Source organism: Halichoeres trimaculatus, unplaced genomic scaffold (genome assembly GCF_033239565.1).
Source record: "Halichoeres trimaculatus isolate MK-OKI-2021-1 unplaced genomic scaffold, fHalTri1.1 fHalTri1_scaffold_8, whole genome shotgun sequence".
NCBI classification, from domain to species: Eukaryota; Metazoa; Chordata; class Actinopteri; order Labriformes; family Labridae; genus Halichoeres; species Halichoeres trimaculatus.
Genome location: NW_027437186.1, coordinates 33,291,040 through 33,299,852, shown reverse-complemented (window position 1 = coordinate 33,299,852; position 8,813 = coordinate 33,291,040). Strand labels below are relative to the sequence as shown.

General features: G+C 38.6%; 2 long non-coding RNA genes across 2 annotated transcripts; both read left to right on the top strand.

The window, feature by feature from the left end:
- Positions 1-1,843: 1,843 nt before the first annotated feature.
- On the top strand, positions 1,844-2,224 carry LOC141795365 (uncharacterized). Its single transcript, XR_012598592.1, has 3 exons — positions 1,844-1,892; positions 1,982-2,070; positions 2,189-2,224. It is a non-coding gene; the product is annotated as an uncharacterized LOC141795365 (long non-coding RNA).
- Positions 2,225-6,276: 4,052 nt separating this feature from the next.
- Positions 6,277-6,741, top strand: LOC141795366 (uncharacterized). Its single transcript, XR_012598593.1, has 3 exons — positions 6,277-6,396; positions 6,493-6,578; positions 6,703-6,741. It is a non-coding gene; the product is annotated as an uncharacterized LOC141795366 (long non-coding RNA).
- Positions 6,742-8,813: the final 2,072 nt, after the last annotated feature.

Here is an 8,813-nt window from a genome sequence, read left to right as displayed (position 1 = left end):
ACTTCTAGGTCAGAACATCGACAAAGAAAAGACTCTTCAATGTGACAACAAAAGATTGGATTGATACCAATGCCGAGCTTTACCGGTGTTCTGTCAGTGTAATTTGTGGTAAATTGTGGGGAACTATTTTGCATTTCAGTTCCTTTAAATGAAAATTATGAACTTCCTGAGTCCTTTGTAAATATACCTTTTGATACATGTGTTGTGGACTAAACCTTTTATGAATCAGCTTCTTTTTCCATGATGATCAGTGATCCTTTTAAAAGTCAGACCCAGCCCAAAAGCCTCAACAGATCATTTGTCTGCCTTGTAGCCACAGTGGGTCATCAGCAAAGCCATTTAAAGTCATTATTAGATCCTGTGAAATGTTGGGGTCACATGATTCCCAGTATGATTGTGACCTTATCTGCTTGGATCAAGAACTCAATTTGATTTGTATTAACTTCACCAACGTCCACACTTCTGTACACTTCCTAATCCACGTCCTTTCAGTAGAGGGAGGGAGGGCAGACTTTTACTGAAGCATTTGCTCCATAAGTAAAACCAGGAAGTGACCCTCAGTTTTACAGTGCATTGGTCCAGGTTGTGTGTTGTGCTCTCTCAGTGGCATGGCTTGTCAAATCAGCTTTCTCCTCATCCTCACTGGACTCATGGGTAAGTCACAGGAATCATCTTTGTTATCATCTCTAAGCCTTAAATTGCACAAATATAAGATTATAATAACACAAGCTGTCAGACAGAAGGGCTGTGTTCTCTAGCTTTAAATTACATTTTTAAAATGTATTTAGTGATGAAGTATCAAAGGAGGATTAAACTGAATATACATGTATCAACATGCTGTGAATATATTCTTGCAGGAATTGACTGCATGCCCAAAGTCTACCGAGTATCTGTGAAAACTGGAGGTTCAATCTCCTTCCCATGTCTGTATGAAGCACAATACACAAGGAATGTGAAATACTGGTGCAAAGGACGTGACTGTAGGACTTGCTCCAGTGAAATTAAGTCAAACCAGGAAAATTCACAGAAGTATTTGATCTCTGATGACAAAAAACAGAAAGTCTTCACTGTGACTATCAAAGATCTGACAGGAGATGACACCGAGTATTACTGGTGTGCTGTTGAGACAAACACAAAGGGACATTATATCAGATATTTTTACCTTTCAGTCACCACAGGTAAGTTCCCTTTAATACATAATATGTTTAATGAGGAGAATAAGCACTTTAAAGAATTTTTTTTTATTCCCCTCAGGTATTCCCAGTCTCTATGTGGATGATCAGTTTAAAACCTCCACTGGACAAAGCATCGCCATCAAGTGTTCACATAACAACTCAGGTCAAAATGAATGGTGCCGCCTGGGTGGGTCCTGTGTTATAAAGTCATCTGGGTCAGTAGCTGGATCAAGAGTGATTATCAGTGAATCTGAAAACTTTTTCACGGTGACGATGAGTGGACTGAAGCCGAAGAACAGCGGATGGTATTTCTGCGTCAGAGGAGATGTTCAGATGCCTGTTCATGTAACTGTCACTGATGGACGTATAACCAGTACTACTATACTCAACAGTAAGTTCAGATAGTGAATCTTAAGTATTTGTGAAGGATGTTATTTGAAAATGCATAGCTAGGGGTCATTAGATCTTCTGAGTTTGTCTCTTCTCCAAGTTTTTGCAGATCCAGAAATAACCACCGTTCCCAATGTCCATCTAAATGTCACTGAGAAACATGTGACCAGTGCTACTTTAAACAAAAGTAAGTTAAGAGTGTAAAAACATCAATCTTTGGTATTTGTGAAGGACAGTTTTTTTGAAGGAGTCATCAGATCTGAGTTTGTCTCTTCTCCAAGTTTTTGCAGATCCAGAAACAACCACCTTTCCCTATGTTCACCCCAGGTCAGTCTTTGCATACGAAAGCCACTGCATTGTTTATTGTCTGGTGTATTTTATTGTTTTGCATGGTTTGCTTTCTTTGAATGCTGCAGCACTTGTCAAGACTGGGTAAGCCTCCCTTTGCGGTTGAACATCCTTATCATAGTGACTCCATTCATCTGCTTCCTGTTAAAGAGATATGGTAAGTGTAGGCTGAACTTTTTTTTATAAGCATTATAAGCAAAAACAGTTGACTTGTTTTTAATTTTGTAAATGAGATAAATGTTTAGGGTCAGTGAAATAATTTTTTCGTGTTTCAGTTGTCAAGAAAAGAAAAGAGCCATCAACCCCCGCAGCGGTAAGAAATGTCGAGACTGAGGGAATACAATCTTCAACTGCAGACAAATGTGTTAAAGCCAGTGGCAAATAAAAAACTGATTGTGGGTTTTCTATTTCTTGTTTTATCATCTATTTAGCATCCTTCCATTGTTCATTCATCACAGGATGGAGAGGGAGTTGCTAACACTGCTGTTTAAGTCAGAAGAGAATGGACAGACTGGTTGGAGATGATGGAAAGACAACAGTATGCAGAAGACCATCTTTGGACACACAGCATGTCAGCTAAGAACAGGAAGCTGAGGCTGATATTCACATGGACTCGCCAAAACTGGACCGTAGAAGACTGAAAAACTGGACCTAATCCCAATTCCTGTGACAACGGTGATGGTAGGGTAAGACTTTGGACTAAACTACACCATCCTGCCTGTATCAACAGTTCAGGCTGGTGGTGGTGTAATGGTGTGGGACATTTTCTCTGCACATTTTGGGCCCCTCAGTAAGAACTGAGCACGCTTTGAATGCAAGCATTTAATCAGATATCGCTGCTGACCATGTCCATCCCTTTATGACCACAGTTTACTCACTTGTTGGCTAATTCCAGCAGTATAACACTCCATGTCACAAAGCTTATGGCGATTCTGAAGGCAAAGTTGTGTCCAACCCATTTCCAGGGAAGTGAACCACATGAAGTGGTTGATATGTGTCCAAGTAAATCCTCACAAAGCTGCTGGCGTGGCTGGCTACTTTATCTTTTTTCCCTAGTTGTTAGTTTTGTTTTGCTGTTCTTCTCCTTGTAGGCTGAAGATGAACTAAAGATGTGATATGAAGAAGTTTGCACACGACTGATTGGCCTGAATAATCCCAGCACTTTTTGAGCATTGGTCTATGGAAGCTAGCAAGCTAATCACACACAGAATAGCAAGGGAAGGTGTTTGATAGAGTCCAGGTTGAGGTAACACAATCACTTGTGAGTTTGGTAAAAGTGGTGAAGATTTTTTAAAGTGAATTCTTTTTTAAAGCCAGTTTTCCCTGGTTCTTTTAAAATTTAAAGAACTGTTTATTTTTTAATCTTATGAACTTATTTAAGGACACTGGTGAAAGCTCTTATCAATATGAAAAATATCAGACTTTTTTGTTGTTTTTAAATGTTTATTCATTGAATTATTAAAATATGAATGCATGACACTTTGGTTTGTTCACATTGAACTCGTTGACTTTAGAGGTCCTATATTATGCAAAAATCACTTTATTAAGTCTTTAAGTGAAATTCGTGGGTCTTTGGCTTTCCTCCCAGCCCACAAAATGTGATATTTAATGACAAAACCTGTACTTAGAAGAGCTTGTGAATGTAAAATCCTGACCTAAAACGAGCTGTTTGGATTTTGGGGATTTGCCGACATCAGCGTTTCCCTTTTTTGACCAATCAGGAGCAAGTCTGTCCTGATTGGTCCACCGGAGCAGATACCCCCAAACCCCCTCCTTGCCCACTCCCCTCCCTGGAGAGATTTCTCTCCAGCAGCAGGTAAGAGAATGCCCAAGTTGCAGAGCCATCACTGCTCTGTTTTTGGCTGTAAACAGCCACATAGTTCCATGCACAAGCTTCTCATCTCAGAAGAAGACAAGACTAAGTGTCTAGAGTTCATTTATCAAGGAAATGTTCCAGCTACACTCAGTAAAACTGTGCATGTGTGTGCTAGTCACTTCACGGCTGACTGCTTTTCCAACTTTGGACAGTACAACAGAGGGCTAGCGAATAGACTGGTCCTGAATCCAGGCGCATTACCAACCATCCGCCAACAAACCTGGGACCCTGGAAATATGAGTATTTTAAATGCTGTGTGCTGTGGAGCAGATGTAAGAGCTTTTCCTCAGCGTCAGTAGTCATGGTCACATGGCGCCTCTCTCAGTGACGCAGAAGAGCAGGGCGGTATCAGCTGTGGCTCATTTACATATGAAGGCCACGCCCACTAAATCAGAGTGTTCTGAACAGAGGGGCTATGAGAGCCTGGAAACAATACTGCTGTGCTTGATTTATTGGTTTTTGGACCAAAACATGTTACTACCATTTCACAAAGACATCAATGATCCATATTAAACTGCAGAAAAGGAGCAGAATATGGGACCTTTAAACCCTTGGCTCTTTCTAATACAGTATCTTGAATTACGGTTGTACATGCAAGTAAGAGCGTTAAAAAATTATGTGGAGCTTGTTTGGGACTTGGTGAGTTTTATTGACCCCGGTGCTTTCTTACTAACAGTTACAGAAAGGACTGAATTGTTGTTACAACCATGGTGAACTGTTGAAATTAAGTGTTTAACACAAAGCTGAGAATAAGTCCACCAATGCCTTGTTTCTTCCACTAAAATGAAAAGATCTTATCTAGAAACAAATGGAATCAAGTTGCTTTTGTAACTTCATGATATTCTGGATTAACAGACGTGAAGCATTCTGTCATGTGAGGCACACGAGGACACACTTCAGACCTCTTTCTCTTCTTATTTGACAGAATGCATCTGCTTATTTGTATTATTCATGGGAATAAGAGCTCATAGGCTGATGATCTGGACCTTGTTTCAGTATCATTAGAAAGTCAAATCCTTCATGTTGAAATCACAAGTCAAACATCATCACTACAGAGCACAGATGGCCGAGTGGTTTAGAGTGCAGTCCATGAGTTCAGCCTGTGGCCTTTTTCCGCATGTCACTTGGTTTTTGTTCTGTGTCCTGCTCTTTCCACTGTCCACTTCTATCTGATTGAATTTTTTTTTTAAAAATCACAGTTCTGTGTCTGTCTTTTTACTTATTTCTGCATGTCCACAAACGCCTGTACTGATGATGTCTTCATTTCTGTTGTCTTGACCTCATTAGTTCACAAGTTCACATTGTTGTGGACAAAGATGATTTAGCGAATTCACTTTTGCACGGCAACCAATATAAATCCACTTTCTTACAGCAGGGGGAGGTCAGAGTTTCACAGAAGCGTTTGCACATTAGATAAAAATTAGGAAGTGTGTGTTCAGTGTGTGTTCTGCTCTCAGTGACATGGCTCGTCAAATCAGTTTTCTCATCATGCTTGCAGGACTCACAGGTCAGTTATCTTTATCATAAACTGAAATATTCTATAAAACAAGATTAATCTGAATATTCACATGTATCAACATGCTGTGTATGTGTATATCTTGCAGGAATTGACAGCATAACTACAGTCAGTAAAGTATCTGTGAGAACTGGAGGTTCAATCTCCATCCCATGTCTGTATGAAGCACAATACACAAGGAATGTGAAATACCTGTGTAAAGGATATTACTGGACAGCTTGCTCCTATGAAACCAATACAAATCAGATGAATACAAAGAAGTATTCAGTCTCTGAAGACATAAAGAATAAAATCTTCAGTGTGACTATTAAAGATCTGATGGATACAGATGCTCATTACTGGTGTGCTGTGGAGATCAGTTCACATAGAGACACTGGGACGTATTTTCAAGTCTTAGTCACCTCAGGTAAGTTCCCTCTAAAATCTTATAAGTTAGGTATGTGTATATTTTTATTTGCTGAAGTCTCCCTTTTGCAATGCAAATACCTGATGTTTTTTTTTTTTAACTGTTTTGACTTTAAACCATTCAAGAGGATAAGAAAAGTATTTATCTACCATCTGTAATGCTGATAATAAAATTGTAACTCAACAGCTTCGGCACAATCCCTGTAAAAAAAAAAACATCTCTCTCCTCAGGTACTCCCAGTCTCTATGTGGATCATCAGTTTAAAACCTCCACTGGACAAAGCATCACCATCAAGTGTTCACATAGTTACTCAGGTCAAAATAAATGGTGCCGCCTGGGTGGGTCCTGTGTTACTAAGTCTGGGTCAATAGATGGATCAAGTGTGATCATCAGTGAATCTAAAAACTTTTTCACAGTGATGATGAGTGGACTGAAGCCAGAGAACAGCGGATGGTATTTCTGCGTCAGAGGAGATTTTCAGATGCCTGTTCATCTAACCATCAACACGGGACATAATACTAGTAAATACTACAAATATTTGTCAGTCAATAATCTAAGAATGTGAATTATCAGTATTTGTGAAGTGAAGTATTTGAAAATGAGAGTGATTAGATCTTCTGAGTTTGTATCTTCTCTGTGTTTTTGCAGCTGCAGAAACAACCACAGTTCCCAGTGAAGACTGCAGGTCAGAAGTCTTTGCATTTCATACTAACTGTATTATTTGTTTATAGTGGTGTACCTTTCTTTTTCAATGTTTGTTGTCTTTGTTTTTGTGTTGCAGAACTGTCAACTGGATTATCAATCTTGTGCGGTTGATCATTCTTGTTATAGTGACTCCGTTCATCTGCTTCCTGTTCAAGAGATACAGTAAGTGTTAGCTGAACTTTGATGAATGCAATATATACCAAAAATAGTTAACTTTTTGTATTTTATTCCATAAATGAGTTACTTCAATATTCAGGGTCAGTAAAATAAGTCTCAATTGTTTCAGTTGTAGAGAACAGACAGGAACCATCAACCACAACAATGGTAAGACATGTCAAGTCATTTCAAGTCAACTCTACTCTCCAACAAAACAGAAAATAACAGACAAACTGACTGATTGGGGGTTTTGGTTATTAATTCTGGTTTTGGAGTCTATTCATCTTCTCAATGCTTGTCCAACACAGGATAAAGAAGAAGAAGTTGCAAGCACTGCTATTCAGGAAAATGAACATCCTCAAGCAAGGTCTGAGGCTGTGTGAACTGGACTTTTTTGTGCTGAAAATATAAATACTCATTAAAAGTATTTTCTTTAGACTGATTTCAAAAGAATGTACATGTGATCATAAAAAGAAACCGAGTATCTTTTCTTTTTTGTGCTTACTTTGCACCGGACTTTCTCAACTGAAAGGTTGTCTTGCAGATAAACTTGTGTAAGGTCTCAACAAAAATAACATTTGGTTTGTTCTTACATAATAAAAAGGAAACCGCATACATTGTTGTGAGCCACAAGAGAAAAAAAGTCAAGTAAGGTAACGGTTATTTGCAAAGAACATGACTTGTGTCGCTCATTCAAGTTCACTTTAAGAAACTAAAGCAGGCATGAACCTGTTTAGCTTGAAAGTTAAAGTGCAGAGACTGGTCTTCGTTGCAGCAGTTACTGGTTAACTCCACCCAACAGCCAGACGTCAGTATTGTGTCTGTGGTTTACAGCTCTGTAGCCTCTACAGACAAAAACAACTGTCTACTGATTTCCACATGCAAACGTGTCAAACATCTTGTTCTTCTTTTTCAGCTGAATTCCAGCATAGACATAACATTACAGTAACTCTGTTCTGTTTTAGTCCTGAAAAAGATTCACATCCAGCATCACTTACCAAACACCTGGTAAGCTGTAGTGGCAATCCAATCAGCATCAGCTCTGATATTTAATTTTTTGACAAGTACTAGCATGTTTACAATCTTCATTGCAGTGATGAACACTGTTCACACTTCTGCTTCTCATCAGAAGAGAATCTACAAATTTTATTACCCTAACTTCTTCTATTTGGCTTTTATCTTATCATCAGTCTCTTTTGGAATAACGGCAGCATTGTGTTGTCAGCTTTTGCAGGTTAGTTTTATCCACTTCTTGTTTTAGTTTAAGAGTATTACTGTGTCCATTCATTTTTTGACCCTATTCTGCAAAACTGAGACGTTTCCAATGAGGACTGATATTTGAATAAATGAACACTGACCCCTTCTATCGTTGTACACGTGTCTTCCTTAAACTGGATCTTGTGAGTTTCCCCACAGTGACTGAATAGGGTTGGCCTTCAGGGGGGCTATGCACAGATATGTGACCCAGTCACTTTTAATATGCTACTAATCCTGTAAACTTTCTCCAAACTGCTAATCTGTGCTTCAGAGCTGTGAACATGGTAGAGTTTTATTTTTGGAACCTTTGGAAGCTTGTCATACTTTTGTTTCACAAGTCATCTATGTAAGCATTTGACATTTTAAAAAAATGTGTCACAACTTGTCTTTTTTTCTTTTTGTTTCTTTCTTTTTTTTTTTTTTCTTTTTCAGGTCTGCCCAATTATTTTCAGTGAACAAGAACTTGTTTACCACAAATGTGTACATACTGCATTATAAATGATCATTTTGGTCAGTTATTATTATTTTTTTAATTACTTTTCGGGCTCTAACAGGGCAGATGCCAGTGTTGTAGACAGTGCTGTTGCGAAAAAAAAAAAAAAATCAAGCTGTGTTAGGAGCCATGTGAAATGTCTTTGTGTTGAAACTGCAGCACGCACAGAAAAGGTAATGAGATCTTAAACTGTTTCATTTTAAAAATTGAGATTAAACTGTTATCAAAAAAGCATATTCCAATTAGGTTTGCAAACATTTCTACAGTAGTCGCTTTTTTTTTCCAAGTGTTTGTCTTAAAGGGTATACTTGACTGAAAGGTGTTCATGCAAACCCAGCTTGATGTTGTGTTAGCTAAATTTTATCTGCATGGAAATAATCGGAAACATCTTTAAAGGTTGTCACGAGACACCCTGGAGGAGCAAATAAAGGGAGAATTATAGGAGAGTGAAGACAGGACTCTGAGGGACACCACAGGACAATGCAGAAACC